Source organism: Crassostrea angulata, chromosome 8 (genome assembly GCF_025612915.1).
Source record: "Crassostrea angulata isolate pt1a10 chromosome 8, ASM2561291v2, whole genome shotgun sequence".
NCBI lineage: Eukaryota > Metazoa > Mollusca > Bivalvia > Ostreida > Ostreidae > Magallana > Magallana angulata.
In genome coordinates, this window is record NC_069118.1 from 39,930,607 (window position 1) to 39,948,651 (window position 18,045).

The window sequence follows — 18,045 nt, forward strand, 5'->3', positions numbered from 1 at the left end:
ATGCAATGGCAATAAAAATGAACAAGTGTAATTTTTTTCTCCTTTTGACACGCACTCTTTCATGTGTGGTAATACTAAGTATGGAAAAAATGATAACATTCAAAGTAAAGATTACTTTTTTTATGACCAAACAATTTCTTGTATTTACTCTATTTTATGTTGAAAAAGCAATTGTTTCCATAGTTTTACCTGAACACAATCTCTTTGGGGTACATTTGAATAAAGTTAGACGGTTTTTTTTAGAGTTAAAGCTTTGCTTACATAATTGCTCTGTGTTGTCTTATTTGTTAAAATTTAAAACAAAAAAATGCTGTCTGCTCTACAACAAGACTTGGTAACTCTTTTTTATTTATTTCACATATGTTTTAAAATTTTCTCTCCCTTCTCATATGGTTATATACATTTTACAAAGATTATTTGTCACATTATTGCTAAAACTGTCTAGGAATATAACATTTAATTATTATGGTTTTTACACATTGAGAAAAGAAATGAAGTCTGTATCTGGCCCCGGGGCCATAACAGTTAGACGAGCTCACTTTTGTTCTCAGTCTCACTTTTTCAAAAGGAATATATAGTGGAAAAGTGAGACTGAGATCAAAAGTGAGCTCGTTTAAGTTTTATGGTCCCGGGGCCTGATGATTGTCGTCAGAAATCTATAGATAATAAGATCTTTAACGTATCTGAAGGAGGTTGGATGATCAACAAATTAGCCAACAGATATACTTTAAATTTTATATATGTTTTGTAAGCTTTAAATCGTTATTAGGTAAAGAAAATGTTCAAATATTTTAGTTGTAAAGATTGAAAATCTTTTTTAAGGAGCTCTTTTTCTAAAGGAGATCAAAATAGTCAGAAAATGTCACGATCATCAAGCGATAAGTGATATCAAAGTGATACAAAAATATCGGTAATCAAATCGGTATCATCCGATACAAAGGCTCCTTATTCATGGTTATTCATAGAAGGTCTCATATTGTAGTACACGTCTTATTGTCAGTTTGCTGTCTTTTTCGCTTGCATTCTCATTAAGATATGAACTAACTAACACAAGTAAAAGACTTGTAAAAGGAAGCGAATCATAAAACTTTATATTTTAGTCATCACATATGCATTAAAAGAACATGTATTATCTTTACAAGTGAAGAGAGAGAGAGAGAGAGAGAGAGAGAGAGAGAGAGAGAGCAAAACTGACAACAACACTTTGTTTTATATTCATTGTTCAGTAAAAAATGTTACCTTTTAAAAATTTGAACATTGACGTTCACGTACTCTTTTGTTCAAGCATGTATTAAGTCAGTTTAAAAAAATGGGAATTCCCTAGGAAACGCCCTTCAATAATAATACAATGCGTAATTTAAACAAAATGGGGTTTTTCACTGCTCAAAACACCTACAAAATTTGACATTCCATTGGTGAATTAGAATCATAGGCTTCTGCATTTCACATTTACAGGCAAGATATTCTAAATCGTACACATCAACTTGGACGCTTCAGGTGGTACAATTTTATCCGAGAAAAATGATTAAACGCTCAAGTGAAGGTAGGTATTAGATGTGTGTATTTTATGTAATAGATGTAAGCCTCTAACAGTCCATTCTGAAATTATTATTTTTTTTATTTTCTCTATCTAACTTAAAACATCAGCTACTTTGGTTTTAAGAATGCCATTGGACGAAATTATGTTCTGTTAATGATTCTTATCAGTATAGTTATACTATTATAATTGTCGCAAAAAACACTACCTTATAAAACTTTTTCTTTTGTTCGAAAGTTTTTTTAAAGCAATCTGCAATAAGCATAAATTACTTCACTTTTATACTAAGCGACTTCATAATTTCTTCATCTGCTGGAGATAGACGTTTTATTACTCAAACTTAATAAATGTAAATCAATAGAGTATCGTGAGGTACTGGCACTGTTTTGGACTTCATGGGTTGGTATGCTCGGAATTTTTTTAGGATACAAATGATACTATTAATTGAAAAAAAGGGATTAAACCATCCAGAGCAAAGACAACATGAACATATTCTAAATACAGGAATCTCCCTCATGGTGTGGACGAGATTGGGGTCAAGTTTTATATATTCTTATGAACTTTGCCAAGAAAAGGAGAGGTCTGGATGATGGCATGTGAACAAAGTGAACTTAGTTTGTGCAGAGAAAATGAGAAATGTGTCATTTTTCAATATTCTGGTTTGTTTGTGGTTACGTTACGATTATTCATTATCAATATGATTATCTGTGACTGTATCTGTGTCATCTAATGTGTTTGACATTATACTTGTTTCATGTTGAACATTCTACCGGTGGCAGTAAATTCAAAATTTATATCATGACACTTCGTTTTCGCAAATGTAAAATATTCCTGCTTACATTATTTATAAACATGTAGCCGTTCAATAAGTTAATGGTTTAACCTATCACTGTCCATTATGTTGATGCGTACTGTACATAAATTTTAACGACGGACAGTTTGTTCATGATTAAGATAACTTATCACATTTGTTTCATATGTAATAGACGTGATTCTTTCAAAAGACTGAAAATAACTCAGCATTTATAACAAAAATGTTCTAATTATTCTGTAATCCCGTGTAGTTTAACTGGGGTGACACCCTGTATGCCCTTTGCTTTTTGCTTTTAAAATTGAGGTTAACATTGCTATAGTGTTATTTTTTTCAAGGTTCTTTAGAAGTCAAAACAGCGTTTGTTTAGAGATATTCAAGCATTAAAGTAGAATCTGACACCTTGAGCATTGTGGCATCAAAGCTACACACGCAATAAAAAACCTCAAGTGTTTTGCTTTTAAATAAGATAACGTGAACTTAAGGAAAATGTTGAGATATGGGAAATTATACTCTCCAAAAAGTATTGCAAACTAAATCACCATAATCACAAAGAAAAAGTATGCAGTCGTATATAGAATCAATTCATTGTTAACTTTATTCACATTTATTTTATCCCAAAATACGTTTATTTTGAAAACATGATATGAGAGAAGATTCTTAGAATAATTTTAAAGCTTATTTTTCTCTCTTTAATTCGTAAGGATTATGATATATCATCAATTGAAATAAAAATATCACTTAACAGGAGAGGTGATATCATTTCACCAATAAAGTAATCTCGGTAAATCAAAAGATAAAACGTGTAACATTGAAGCTCATTTTTTAACAAGGTATGCTCTATCATAAACCGATTTTAATGGCAATCACAATTTAATTTTCAAACTTTCAGTTATGCAGTACATGTATTATATTTCGAAATAGGGGCAAGGAAAGGCTTCACGTTTATTTGTTTAACGAGGTCGGATCTGGTTTAAATTTTTCAACCCTGCCCGCTCCTCTAAATATTCCCTCATGCAGAACTGGGATTTTATTTCAATTTCAAATAATAAAAGTAGGTTAAGAAAGCAATTAAAAAAAGAAATCGGGCACAGTATATACAAAATTGAACAAAAAAATATGGTTCAACATATCAAGCATTGTATCATATTAATGAGTAAAGTGTTTTCCACGCTTGCGCGGGATATCATTTAGTTGTATTTAATAAAAGAGACTGTCGAGTTAGAGGATCCCTTGTTTAATTAATGGAAACAATTATTTGAACGTATTTTATAAATTTGTTATAATTATATTATTTTGAAAGGAATATATATAACCCTACATCAAAGTATGAACACTTTGTGAGGCCAACAAGTTGATCAGAGACCATGTAGAGTTTAAATAATTGTTAATCACAAATATGTCAAAAAACACCTGCTTAGAAAAAAAAACCAATACATATTATTACATTTGAGTTTTTGAGATTAATGGATGACAAATTTCTTATGTAAATTGCACCCGCCAAACCCCTGGAAGTCATGATTTGAACAAACTTAACATTTTCTCATAATGCTTCCACACAAGGTACATTTTTTTTCTGGCCGATTGGTTTTTGAGAAGATTTTTAAAGATTTCTCCGTACATAATACTAAGTAAAAATGTCTTTCACCCCCCCCCCCCTCCCATTGGCCCCAACGTACCACGGGGTATCAGGATTTGTACAAACTTGAATAATCACTTCCCGAGAATGTTATTTTACAACATATGGCTTTTCTGGACGATTTATTTTTGAGAAGAGAATCTTCCTCTGTATATTCTTACAGAAAAATCGACCCCCCCCCCCCCCCCATTGTGTTCTCCATATATATTTCTAGGTAAAACTGTCCCCTCCCCCTCCCCCCCCCAACCAATTGGCCCCAACGTACCACGGGGTATCATGACTAGTACAAACTTGAACATTCACTGTCTGAGAATGTTGCTATACAGCAAATATCTTTTTTTCACAATTGGTTTATGAGAAGAGTATTTTCCTCTATATATTCTTACATAAAAATTCACCCCCCCCCCCCACCCATTGTGACCCCACTTCACCCCCGAGCATCATGATTTGAACATACCTCAATCCAAACTTCCAGGGGATACTTCCACATAAGTTTCAGCTTTTTCTGTCCGATTGGCTTTCGGGAAAAAATGTTTTGAAAATAAAAACCCAACAAATATTCAATAGCTATTGATTATCCCTCCTTGAAAGAGGGCGTGGCCCCGTCATTTCATTTAACTCGAATCCCCTTTACGCTCTGTGCAAAGTTTAGTTAAAATTGGCCCAGTAGTTTTGAAGAAAAAAATTATGTTGTAAAACGTTTGCAGACAGAAAGACAGACCGACAAACAGACAGACGAGCGGACAAGCATGATCAGAAAAGCTCAATTGAGTTTTTAGCTCAGTTGATCTCAAAATTAAATAAAGCACAGATATATGAGGTGACCTGCATGCGCAACGTGAAATAGTTACCGTGATTGTATGAACATCATGGATTATACTTTAATTAAACTTTTGTTTAGATATATTTTCTATTTTTAAAGCAATGGAAAGTGCCAAACGTACATGCAAGCCAAAAAGTCATCAACAATTAAAAAAATACATAGAGAAATATGTAAAAGAAGGAATGCTGCCAATTTTACAAGCTGGGATACAAGTTGAAGGCCATAGCTTACTGGAAGCACAGGAATTGAAAGGAAAAGAAGTGGCATTTATTAATTTAGAGAAGCTGAAGGTAAAGATACAAAAACATCAATAAAATAATATGTCGACATAAAAGTTGTTAACAATTTCTAGAATTATGACCACTAGTAATCATCTGTAAAGACAATATTGTAACTAATCCAAAATTTCTTTGAGATATCGCCCGGATAACAAATGTATAAAAAGAAAACAAATAAAAAGATGGGGGCGCAATCTCGTTACGAATATCTTCTGTTTTTCCGGTCGATTCTCAAAGGGTGAGATAAAATCTTGCGAGGAATATTCGACAATGAACATGATTTGAAGTTTGGCAATAAACTTCAGTTAAAGGATCAGTCTCTCCTAAGCGAATGAAAAGGTGATAAAAGATATTAAACCATTTTGGGCCATTATTTTGAATTGCTAGTCTGTTGTATTGAGATGTCAGATAAAAGCGTTTATAACCCCTTTTCTTACAGTCAATTGAATTTTTTGTAGTTTCACACACATTTGGTTCAAAACGTGTTGAAAACAAATTCTTTACGGTTTTTTTGGGATACCAGCTGAAAAAAATGATTTGGATCCTTTGTCTCATTTTGGGGGCTGTTTTACGAAATTTTAAGAGGAAAAAAATTATGAGGAACATTATTTTGAGCATATGTTTATGCTTTATAAAATATCCTTTTAGACTGAGAATAGGAATAGCTAGGTATGTTTGTGATATTTGCCTGGCCAACACTTTACCCAAAAAATGCTAACTAGAAACTATACAAAGGCAGTAAGGTCTGTCTTCCGCTGGAAACGGAAGACTTTAACAGAACAAAATCAATAAAAAAAAATTCAATGGAAGACTTGTTTGTGTTCGTATTGTTTCTTATAAGATTCATTACGTTTTGTTTCTAATGAGAACCCGGGCAAGAATAATATGCATTAGGGACGGGGACCTAAATAATATGCACAAAATTTGTACTAAATACCTACCACAAATCGTATGGGAAAACACGATAAGAATGGATTCAAAATTAACTTTAAATTTCATTAAATTGACATTAATTTTAAACATATATATTTAACATATTTTGTATCATATCTAAGGGGTTTTTTGTTGTTGTTGAATCTTGTTTTTGTCGTTTAAAAGATCGCTTTTATTATTTTCTAGAAAAAGAAAAAGGATGCAAGAGAACCAAAATCTATTGAGGTAATTAAATTTGTATAGTTAACCAAACATACCAACAATGCCCACTTGAAAACGCATTGCTTTTGTGTAAAAATCAAATAAAACAATTGCAAAAAAATAAAAATAAATCAAATCACGATCTTAATATGTTTATAATATAATTTACAAACACAATATTTTTATAGAAGATAAACAATGTTATATACTAATAAATAATAATAATCTTATATACCCTTCTAAGATTATTTTTATTAATATTCTACTATCAAACAAGCGATTCAGATACCGTGTATTTCTGTACATTCACCTATATCTATGCATTTCATTTTATCTCAGATAACCAACGATTCGCTGCTAAAATGTCTCCAGGAAAGAGTTGGAAGCAAACCAAAATTCTTTTTCGAGAAATTTCAAAACTGGGCAGAAAATCAAAGAAGCTTTGTTATTTCCTGTTACCCGGAAACGAAAGACGAAATGTCAAGAGTAATAAAGGCAGCCGCGGCAGAAAGCGTGGGCATCCGATGTGCTGGAGCTCGACATAGTTGGGCGCCTGTGTTCTCCGATACCTGTCAAGTTTGTGTCAATATAAAAAACCTGAAGAGCGATTACTCAAGCCTAACGAAGATCAGAATAGCAGATGTATGTCTTTAAAGGGAATTAGACATTATTTGAGCTGAAAATTCTCAAATTTTCCTTTTTCATTTTTAGTATCTAGAATGGTCATTATGAGTACTTTTTATGATTTGCCAAAATTTGACAGTCAAATATTGATTTACAAAAAAGATATAGAGTTCGAAATTCGTTAATATTATGTTAACAAAGCTCGAGTCGTGTTATTGATTACATATATGTGGTATTGGTATAAGTTTCAATCTAATGCTGCTTTTTTATTGATAATATTAATCACATTTCATCTGTTTATCTTGTTTGGAGCTATTTTGTCAAAGAAATGGTAGGTTCTATTCTTTGCATTATTTGTAAAAACTCAAGCTTTGTTTACATAACAATGATTTATTATGGCTGTATCTTGCTTGTAACTTGATTTTTAACATTCAATTTTTTGGTCAATCATTCAAAATGCACAATTTAACAATTTAAAATATAAGAAATGTTGATCTCAAATCGTGTCTAGGTCCCTTTAACCTTTTGAGCTTAATTGTCAACTAATTTTTATATAGAATATACATAATTTGTATATTTGATAAGTACAAAAAGCATTACATTGAAAAAAGTAGAAAAATGATGTAAGATGATCTTTTTCCTGTTATTTTAAATTTCTTTAATCCTATTATGCCTTTTTTCAAACATATTCGACCTATTACAGATTCAGAAAAGAACAGTGGATGTAATGACCGGTGTAACTACTGGTGATCTCAAAACTTTTCAACTTCAAACAAAGCTCAACCTCAACGCAAACGTCATTTTGGATCTGGTTCAAATGGTCAGCGTAGCCCAGACTGGCTGTCATGTAAGTCTTTCTGAAAGATAGTTTTCATACTATTTATAAAATGTCGCAAATTTTGATTCTTTTTTTAAACAAGGGACACAATAGGCCACATCACTTGCCTGAGCAATGATACACGTAATATAATCAGCTTTAATGGCCCAATTACAAAAAAGTCTTAACAATGTAGTAGAATGGATTCGGTATTAAAATGTTTTCTAATTTTGTTCAGATACATGGATTCTTATATTTCACATTTGTTATCATTTGTAATAGTATGATTTCCTAGTCCAATTTCGCTGTGTTGTTTTGTAAGGTTTCGATCCTCCTCCCAATAGCGGCCTTAAAAGCCCATTGATTTAAACAAACTTGAATTTACCCTACAAGCCTCTACGCAAGAACATTTATGGCCGATTTAATTTTTAGAAGAAGATTTTTATTTTTATGTTAGTACAGTATGTAAAAAATGATTTCCATTATGGACCACAGTACCCGTGTGAGTTCTTATAAACAAAATTAAGCATCCCTGGCCAATTGATTCCTCTCTAGATATCCCTATGTAAATTTTCTAACACCCCTCACGCTTATTGTGGCCCCACCCTATCCCCGGGAATAGAATTGAACAAACTGGAATCTACACTACTTGGGGTTGCTTCCAAACAAAATACCGCATTCCTTGTCAATTCTTTTTTGAGAGATGTTCTTTGAAGATTTTTCTCTATATATTCCTATGTACATGCATTTGATTCTCATCCCCATTGTGCCCCTACCCTTACCCCGGAGATCATGATTTTAACTTGAATCTATGTACACTTCCTTAGGATGCTTTCACACAAGTTTCAGCTTTTCTAGCCAAATGTTTTTTGCGTAGAAGATTTTTTTTTTACATGCTTGCAAATTTTCGAAAATTCCTAATTATTTCCCTTTAGGAATGGGTGTGTTCCATTTTATGTGGTGGTGCAAGTGTGGGAGTGATTCACTCTCGCACCAATATCTGATCAAATCGAATATAAATGACAATAACATTAATTTGCATTTCTTACTTGAATTCAAACATTGTAGTTGTGTATAGCATAAATTAATCCAAATATATCAAGTATAGTCGATATACTTTTCGTGTCAACAACGCAAGTTGAATTTGTCCGCCATATTGACCTTGATCAGTATTGTTTTGGGACAGCAAGAATTCATGGTGCGGATCTAGAACTGAATATAGAGATTCCCATATTTTAAAAATAATTAACGCTTTAAATATGAATTTTTCATTATATCAATTTCCTTTAATAATGTTTAGTGATAAAACAAAAGGTAAGATCGCTTATATACACTAACATTTACGTTATCAAGCTCATCAAAATTTCAAGCGTAAATCCCATTAACTCAAGCGAGAACTGTCATGGCTGCTGAAAAGGACGACTGGTAAACATGCTTATGTGTTTTAACTTTTAAAGTTTTGATTTATAAACGAAATCATTTCACCTTAAGGAAGTCAAATATAAAAAGGATCTTTTCAGACAAAAGTTAACTGCATAAAAAAATCATTTTGCACCATTCGGAGATCCTCTCCAGTAAACATCAGACATAAAAAAAAATTGGATAGGGGTACATTATTGCAGCTAGTTGAAACTGGCCTTGTGATTCTGCAGAAGAAGTCAAATGCGTAAAGGTTTACAGACAGACGGACAGACTGACACCGGAAAAGGAAAATAGCTCAGGAGTTCAGAAAGCTCAATTAAGCTTTCAGCTCAGGTGAGCTAAGGAGTCAAGGTGCTCAGAAAGCTCACAAGAGCTTTTAGTTCATGTGAGCTAAAAATAAAGTACAGTGTGATACTTGCAACCAAAACAGATTTTCTCATACAAAAATAATACTCAGTTCTATTTATAAGAAATAGAGCATAATTCTTTTTTGAACAACATAATGATAATAATCTTTTAGAAATGATACTCTAACGATTCACAAAATAAAATGTTGTGTATGATTCAATCCTTAAAGCTGAACACCACTCACAAAAGGCACCTTCACACAGAAAAATTACTGTATAAAACCCTTCAATTTCGTTCCACTCGATTGCTCACCTGAAACTCATGGCCGACGTGAAGTATTTATTTTGTGGTCTTATATTTTGTGCATTTATATTTTGTTTTATGTGTATTTTCTGTTTGTAAATAATGCAATAACCTGTGTTTATGGAAGTATTCTATTTCGCGACTGAGTAATACGACCATGTAAGATGTAACAGATCAGACCTCTAAAGCAAAATACTGTGAGCTGTCAAGTACTAGTATATAGGGGTTGTAGGGATAGCGGCGATGAAAAAGCAATGTTACGGACGTTGCGTTTTACGATTAGTGTTCAGAAAATGGTAAAATATTGATATTTATATTTTGCATTATGCTAAAGGCGATGTGGTTTTTTTTTTTACATTAACCTTTAGATTGAGGCTATTATCTAAAGCAAAACCTTAGATCATTTCCTTATTTCGGATCCAGTTGGTCATATTTCTTAATGGCTCTTTTTACTTTTCTTATAATAGAACAATTTATGGAAGAATAAAATTTGGTCTTTAAGGGGGTAGGCAAGGATACACATTGCCTGAGTGACTACTTGGTGCAGATGAGGGTTTTTGACTCGAATGGCGAACTTCGAACCTACAGTCTAGAGAAAGATAAAGACGTGTTTAAAGCGGTTTCTGCTGCATTTGGCTGTTTTGGAATCGTATATGACGTAACATTCAAAGTAAGACTTTATTCTATATAAAATAATGAATAAAGACTTTAATTACTATTAATTTGTGGTAAAGATTGTTGTCCTAGATGTATTCTAATGATTATGAAATTAGCACGCTAGAAAGCAGTCAATAGTCTTGCTCTTAGAACTTGACTGAAAAATCAAAATTGATCAATTACAAGGTAGAGACAAATAATTTTCAAAGGAATAGTGTATTATTATTTCTACCTAAACTAAAATCATCATATAATACGCTTGTTGTGTTGATTTTCTTTAGATGGACCCTGAGATAATTGTAGCAACGACAACCTCCTATCCGCGCATGCACGAAACGTTTGGTAATGAAGACAAGCTGCGAAAAATCGTGGAGGAAAATTGGGCTGTTGAAATATTTTGGTTTCCATTTAACTCTTTTCCTTTTGATCTCACAAATGACGAAATCTGGGTAAGAACATTCAATAAGATTCCTGGATCTGAAAAGGTTGAGGACGCCAAGTTTTATGAAACCAAAGATGCACACGACCGAATATCTCAGGAAGCTTTAAGTATTGTCAGCCCACTAATCACATCCCATGAATCATTAGTTCCTCTATTTCAATGGCTCTCTTTCCAGTCCATCAGATATATCTTATATCCAAGTAGAAAGATATATCAAGAAATTCCACACGCTATTCATTTCAGGTAAAGTTTCATTTATCCAGAATAAAGATGTTTGTCATGTATATAAATTGTATTTCCATTCATTTTCATTTTCTATGTATCACGATTAGCATCTCTTTTGCAGCCCTCTTTGATACAACAATGTTGCAAAAAAAAAATTGACAAATTAACTAATTTTAGCAGTTCCAACGTGGAAATATTAGTACATGTATTTGATATTATACAAAGATACTTATCGGTGAAAAATGTAATTCTTAAAATATTTTTTGTGTTTGTTAACTTCAGAAAATATTTGGATCTAGCAGAGGTATATGACTTGGAATTTGTGTTCGATTACAAGGGAGATTATAAGTCGATTAAAGAAAATCATACAAGTCGTCGTCACAGTTGTGCAACAGTTCAGGGCGAAAAAACAATACCCGTTAAACGTCTCACTTGAAATGCGGTTCATGACGTCCAGGTAACTTCAATTGTTTTTTAAATGAATAAAAACGTCGACAACACCAATTCTCTTTCTTTTTTTAAACAGCTTTCTTCAAGTTATCTTGATTAAAATTGACGGCGCTTCCGCTTTACATGTTTACGTATATTGTTTCATAATTCTGCATTTACCTAAAAAAAATAACCCAATAAACCAAAGCCATATTCGTTCAAAGCCCTAATATAGCCTCGTTCATTATCCGACGTTCAAAGATGTTGTGACTTAATCTTTTTTGCTTCATTTAGGCCATGGTGTCATGATAACAACTGCAGATATGCACTCAAATTTGCCGAAAAAAGCTTGTTTGAAGCTATTATTGTCATATAATGTTCCAGGATAAATAATACCGGAATACATGCATGTCAACTGTTTTGAAAAATAAGCGATATTTGAGCTCGGGTCTAAAATGTTCAGATTGCATTTCTTACCTTTGCCCATATATTGCTTATATTTCAAGACAGTAACCTTGTATTATATATATTATTCTTAGGGAGGCTGGATTCTGCTCTAAAAAGTTTTTTTTTAAAGTATTTTTAAAAATTCTACACTCTCAGCTTAACCAAAATTCAAAAAAAAAATTGAAGGTCTATATGCTTCGTTCGGCGCTACGGTGCATTTTACATGACCTTTCTGCATTAAATGTGCAATATACAGATAAATATTTTTTCCTTCTATTTTTTACTGGAAAAAAGCATGGAATCAAACAGATATAAATATCTGTTTGATTCCATGCTTTTTTCCAGTAAACAATTCTATTAAAAAGTAATGAAATTAAAACTAATATAAAGAAAATGTTAACAATTTCATCACCTTTTTCATAATTTGACCCTTTTGCACTTAAAAAAAACCCTGCTGTTTTCGGGTTTTAAAAATTCAACAAGCATAAAAAAAAAAATTAAATTCGAAAACTTTTATTTATGGCAAATATTATAAAAGTCTTATAAATTCAGAAAATAAATCCAAAAGTATGGATCTACTATGTAAATGTTTAGATATGGCATGTAATTAGCTAATTTTAGGCACAAATTGTAGTTAATGTTTTTTCGAAACAAAATGAAGATACCCCAATGCAGAAACTATCTGGACGTTTGGTCGCTATTGAAACTTAGGAACCTAAAGTTACAATACACTAAAACGATTAAGTTATGAAAAATGTTCATTTTCTTCTTGAAAACCTTCCGCTACAAAATATAGTTCCTTACATAACTCTGTAAATACGTAAATTTCCTTTAACTTTTTTATTCAATATAGTTTATTTCGCATTGTAAAAATTAAATATACGAGAAGAATTTATATATGATGCAGAATTTTTTGAATAGAGGTGACCGAATATGGCTACCTAAACCTCTTTAAAATTACTGCATTTCAGTGATGCCTACCTTGGTACTGGAAACATTGCCCACCCACGATATGGGGGTTCTGGACATGTGGTCTGTATTGAGGTGTTGAGTTTGAAAGGAACGAAGACCTGGGAAGAATTCAGCAGAGCAGTCGGAAAAGAATGGATGGAATTGGGAGGGGTTCCACATCTGGCCAAACAATATGACCACCTTCCAGATATTTTTAAATATATAAGACAAGTAAGGATTTAAAAAAAATGGAATAAATTACATTTCGAAAATTAATCCCTCACGGTTAAGTAACATAGTGACGCAAAAAACATTAACGTACAAAAGATAGAATTTTACACAGTTCTTAGACATTATATTTCTAACAAGAAACAAAATGTACACTTTAGAAATTAGGATGGTGAATCTCAAGGTAAATAATTGTGATCGAGTAGAAAAAACTGAATAATTTTTAGCCGAACAGAAAAATGTGAATTTTGTTTTCCTTCAGCTTTGTGATCCCACAAGCGAGGAGAACCCTAAAACTGCAGCGAGACATGTAACATTATCAAGATTTTTGTCAGTCAAATCCGATTTCTCTCTGAACTGATATATTTCAAAATGCACTTTTCGTTAAGATGCCTGGATGGTCGTGACCATTCATCTCCTTAAAAAAAAGTTCTATATAAAGATATAGAGAATTTTTTTCAAATTTTAAAGCTAAAATATTTGGGGATATGTTTTATACTAGATGATAGTTTAAGGTCAAAACGACCATGCTTAAAAGTTTAATGCAGATCTTATGGTTAATTTGTTGATCATACAGCCTCCTTAATGCAAAGATATCTGACTGCAACCAAATATTTATTTTTAAAAAATTGTATTTTTATTTTTCAATCTACAATTGATTCAATATATTTATCCTATTTAATTGTCATACAATGATGACCACATGTCTTTTTTATAAAGAGCTATTCTGACCATCAGTGTATCTATACTACTATATTAAAATAATAGACTCGAATTTTTTAGCTTTAATACCGAGAAATCGGAATAGTACTGTCATTTGTTTTATACATTTTAAAGATTATTAGCACTAGAAGATTACCAATTTGTTTTTATTTTTTCTCAATCAAGCTTCGCTATTTATTAATCAACGAAAATTCCTTTAAAAAATCCGGAAATCATATGGATTTTTCGGATTTTACAATCTTGCGCATGCGCATTACATTCACGCTAAATCACGGGAGGCTCTTTAGTTTTTGTTTCCACAATTGCACAGTTGCATGGATAAACTCAAAAACGATATTACAAATACGTGTAAATTTTCATTGCACATTTGTCATATATATATTCTGTTCATCAAAGGAAAAACGAGAGATAACTCTAACTCAGTGCATTTAATATGAAAAATCCCGATAGTTCCGAATGTCAACTCGAAGCGAGTAAGTCTGGTACCCTTCCCACAATTCCGTTCGCGCACTCTCTACATTGAGGTCCTCAATGTTGAGAGTGCGCGAACGGAATTGTGGGAAGGGTACCAGACTAGAAGCGAGTGAAAAACGTTGCAGGAGAAAGTGTTGAATTCTTCTTTAATATGAATTAAATTTTTGGATGAGAGGTATTTACAGCCTCAAAATGGTTTATTATGAATAATTTGACTGTTAAATTTTCAATGCAGCTTCAATAATTTTCTCCAAAATCGTTTCGGAGCGATTCTGCAATTTTTTGCTACATTACGAGTATATGGGAGTTAACTGTGGTATAGGCCTATCCCGAGACACACATTATTCTAACTAAGCAGAGTGTAGTGAAATTAAAAGCATTATAATAATTTTAGGCTTAAAGCTTATTATGTAAATGGGAACAATACGGTGTGTCGATGTATCTATTTCGTAAATATCCGATATCATATACGATGTCAACCCGTGCACGCACGGGTCAAAGTCTAGTATTAATATTTTAATCTAGTACTAATATTTTTATTGGTCCTGACAGGGTCAATAAACCTTTTTTCTGGTATTGTTAAAAAAAAATTGATAACTTTAAATATTGGTAATAGTAATTGTATGATAACTAATCTTCATTTAATTATATATTGCCTCTCACCTGCACAAAAGCGGGCATCTGCATGAGGTAAGTTGCAATTTTCCTGAACTATACGTATAGCAACAATCAATCATTTTCCTCCTTGGTAGAAAATGGCCCGGCCGATTGCGGATTTCAAGGATAGCCTGAAAAAAGCAGGGGTGGACCCATCACTGTATTTGAACACGGGGATGCGAAAACTTCTTGGCTACGAATGAGATACGCATATCATCAGTCGCTATTGCATGCATATTCACGTATAGATGGACGTAACAAAAAGGGGTGTATAGCCTTTAAATATCACTTATGATACATATTGAATGCACAAACTGTATGCATGGAAATTTTCGCCCCGGGGTTTTATTCTCACCCTTTTCGCTCTTAATGTCAGCGGCTGAATTTAAAACAAGGCGATTCAAAACAAGTTTTGAATAACTGTCTTAATACGAAAGAATATATATTTCTGATTGTGTCTGGGCGAATTCAAGACAGGTGAAACTGTTTCCAGGTTTGAGAGGACGAATATAACACGGGGCGAAAATGACCCTGTACACAGTATGTAAATGTTTGCTATAAAAATATTACTCGATAGATATACAGGTGTGCTATATTCTGTAGATATTAATCGCTATTTCGAGATGTGAGTGTAGTTGTAAATTGTGAACAAAAAATTTATTCGTCAAAAATAATTAATAAATATTATATCGTGATTTGTTTACCATTTTGTATTCACCATTATATTATTGAAGTTATGAAGAAACCTTATATATTTGTTACGTGTATCTGTTATGCGAATCAATATTTATATGTCAATTGTTAAACTTATTTGTTATATCTGTTTTAAACAACCCTTTTTAAGGGTTTTAAATAAATTTACTATCTATAAGGTCATACGACTGAGAATTTAGCTTAAGATTGGGAATAACATAATCAAATGTTTCTTCATCAAAACATATCTTAGAATATTTGTTATCGAGATACATTTTTAAATTAATTGTAATATGTTCATCAAAAAAAGTTTGAAAGTATATGTATTTACCATGTAGGAAAAAGGGGGTTCGTTTGCAGGACATCTAAGTGGGTCAGATTCAAGTATGATCAGGTGGTCAGGTAAAACTATACTAATTTCTTAACTATATACTTTTATATGTGTTATTGTTTATAATTTGTTATACCTATATGTGTTCTTTTTTATAATTTGTTGTACCTTTATGTGTTCTTGTTTATAATTTGTTGTACCTTTATGTGTTCTTGTTTATAATTTGTTGTACCTTTATGTGTTCTTGTTTATAATTTGTTGTACCTTTATGTGTTATTGTTTATAATTTGTTATACCTTTATGTGTTCCTCTTCATTATATTTTATACCTTTATGTGTTTCTCTTAATTATTTGGTCATACGTTTAATAATACATGTTCCTCTTAATAATTTGTTATACCCTTACATAATTCACTTTCTGATTTGTTATACTTTTATATACATTCTTCTTCTTATTTGCTATGTACTTGTATATTTATCCTTTTTGTTTTTTATAACATTATATTACAATTCGTTTCTTCCTGATGTGAGGATGTTTATAAAGAGGATGTTGAAGACTTGATTTTAATAAATGACGATTATTTAATAAAAGCTCTAGAGTTGACAAGCATTGTACCATTGTCAATGTATTTGATAACAATTTTTCTACTTTTCACAACTTTGATAATAAACTAGATTAAAGAATAACTGTAATCTTTAGAAGCTCGTCTTTTTATTGTTTGATATATTTTGAATTTTAAGTGTTACTCTTTGGATAAATGACGTAACATACGTGAATAAATAAGATAATATGGTATATTTCAACCTTAGTAACCTAAAAAGAGTTCAATCGACTTTTGTTTTAGATTTGAGAGAGAGAGAGAGAGAGAGAGAGAGAGAGAGAGAGAGAGAGAGAGAGAGAGAGATAACAAACTATCAGCTTTGCACTGATAGTGTTAATAGTGTTAAGCGAATTAACCGATTCACCAAAGTTTCTTCATCATAACGGTTGGTTTTATTTCAATAGTGGTTGCAAGGTGATTTTTCTTATGAAATACATTCCCAACCACTATTGAAATAATTTATTTCAATAGTGGTTTTATTTCAATAGTGGTTACAACACGGCATGCAAAATAGTTTTCCGCAGGGTTAAGCAACATACACAAGTATGCACATGTTTACTAATAAAAGCTAGTACGAGTCATTTTGAAGTTGAAATTGGATTCCTTTAGTAAAAGAGCTATGGAAATTACGTCCATCTTTAGCGCTAGCTTCGCCATAGATCATAGGACTGTTTGATCACAGTGTAGGATCGGAAGTTTACAGTTTTGGGTAGCGCTGTTCATAAAAGCGATTTAACAAATTGAACATGTAGATTTGCGTTCAGTAGATGGCAGTATCAGCATGATCAATTAATGGATTTAAAAAGTTTCTGGAACAATTCAATGAGATACATTCGTACGGTTATAATCTGGCAAAAGTATAAAAGTGGTATGTTTTCTTTTAATTTGCAGTATAATTTTCAAATGAACATTTTGATTATCGATATCAAAATCCACGGTCACACTTCAAGATAAAAATCATTATTATGTACAAAATACAATAATTACAGCAGAATAGTAAAGGTAGATATATATCTGAAGAGAAAATCCTGAACTTGCTTCTATAGCCTAATGCTATTGCAAACAAAGTAGAAATTTAAACATCGCACCAGAATGTCACGAGTTTTGATTATTTCATACTATATACATGTAGTAGTTTACGCGTAGCACAGAAGCATTGTACATGTAATTTTACTGTACGTGTATTTGTTTAATTCAACAGAATGACAATGGTATTAATGAAATGGTAATTTGATGTTTGGTGCATGCTAGTTTTCTCCAGAGAATTACAGTATTGAGTTTCCCAATATTATGTAGTTTGTGTATGACTGTGTATAAAATGGTAAAGCATACACTATTTATTCCTGTTGCCTCGTATTATTACGAATGTTATGTAAATTATGGATTTAAGTTGAGAGGGCTGAGTAATTAAAAATGTTGGTGACGGAGGGGGCCATATAACTTGCATGATA

General features: G+C 32.0%; 1 pseudogene; it reads left to right on the plus strand.

Annotated features, from left to right (window-relative positions):
* Positions 1-1,367: 1,367 nt before the first annotated feature.
* On the plus strand, positions 1,368-16,627 carry LOC128161216 (uncharacterized; annotated as a pseudogene).
* The last annotated feature ends 1,418 nt before the right edge of the window (positions 16,628-18,045 follow it).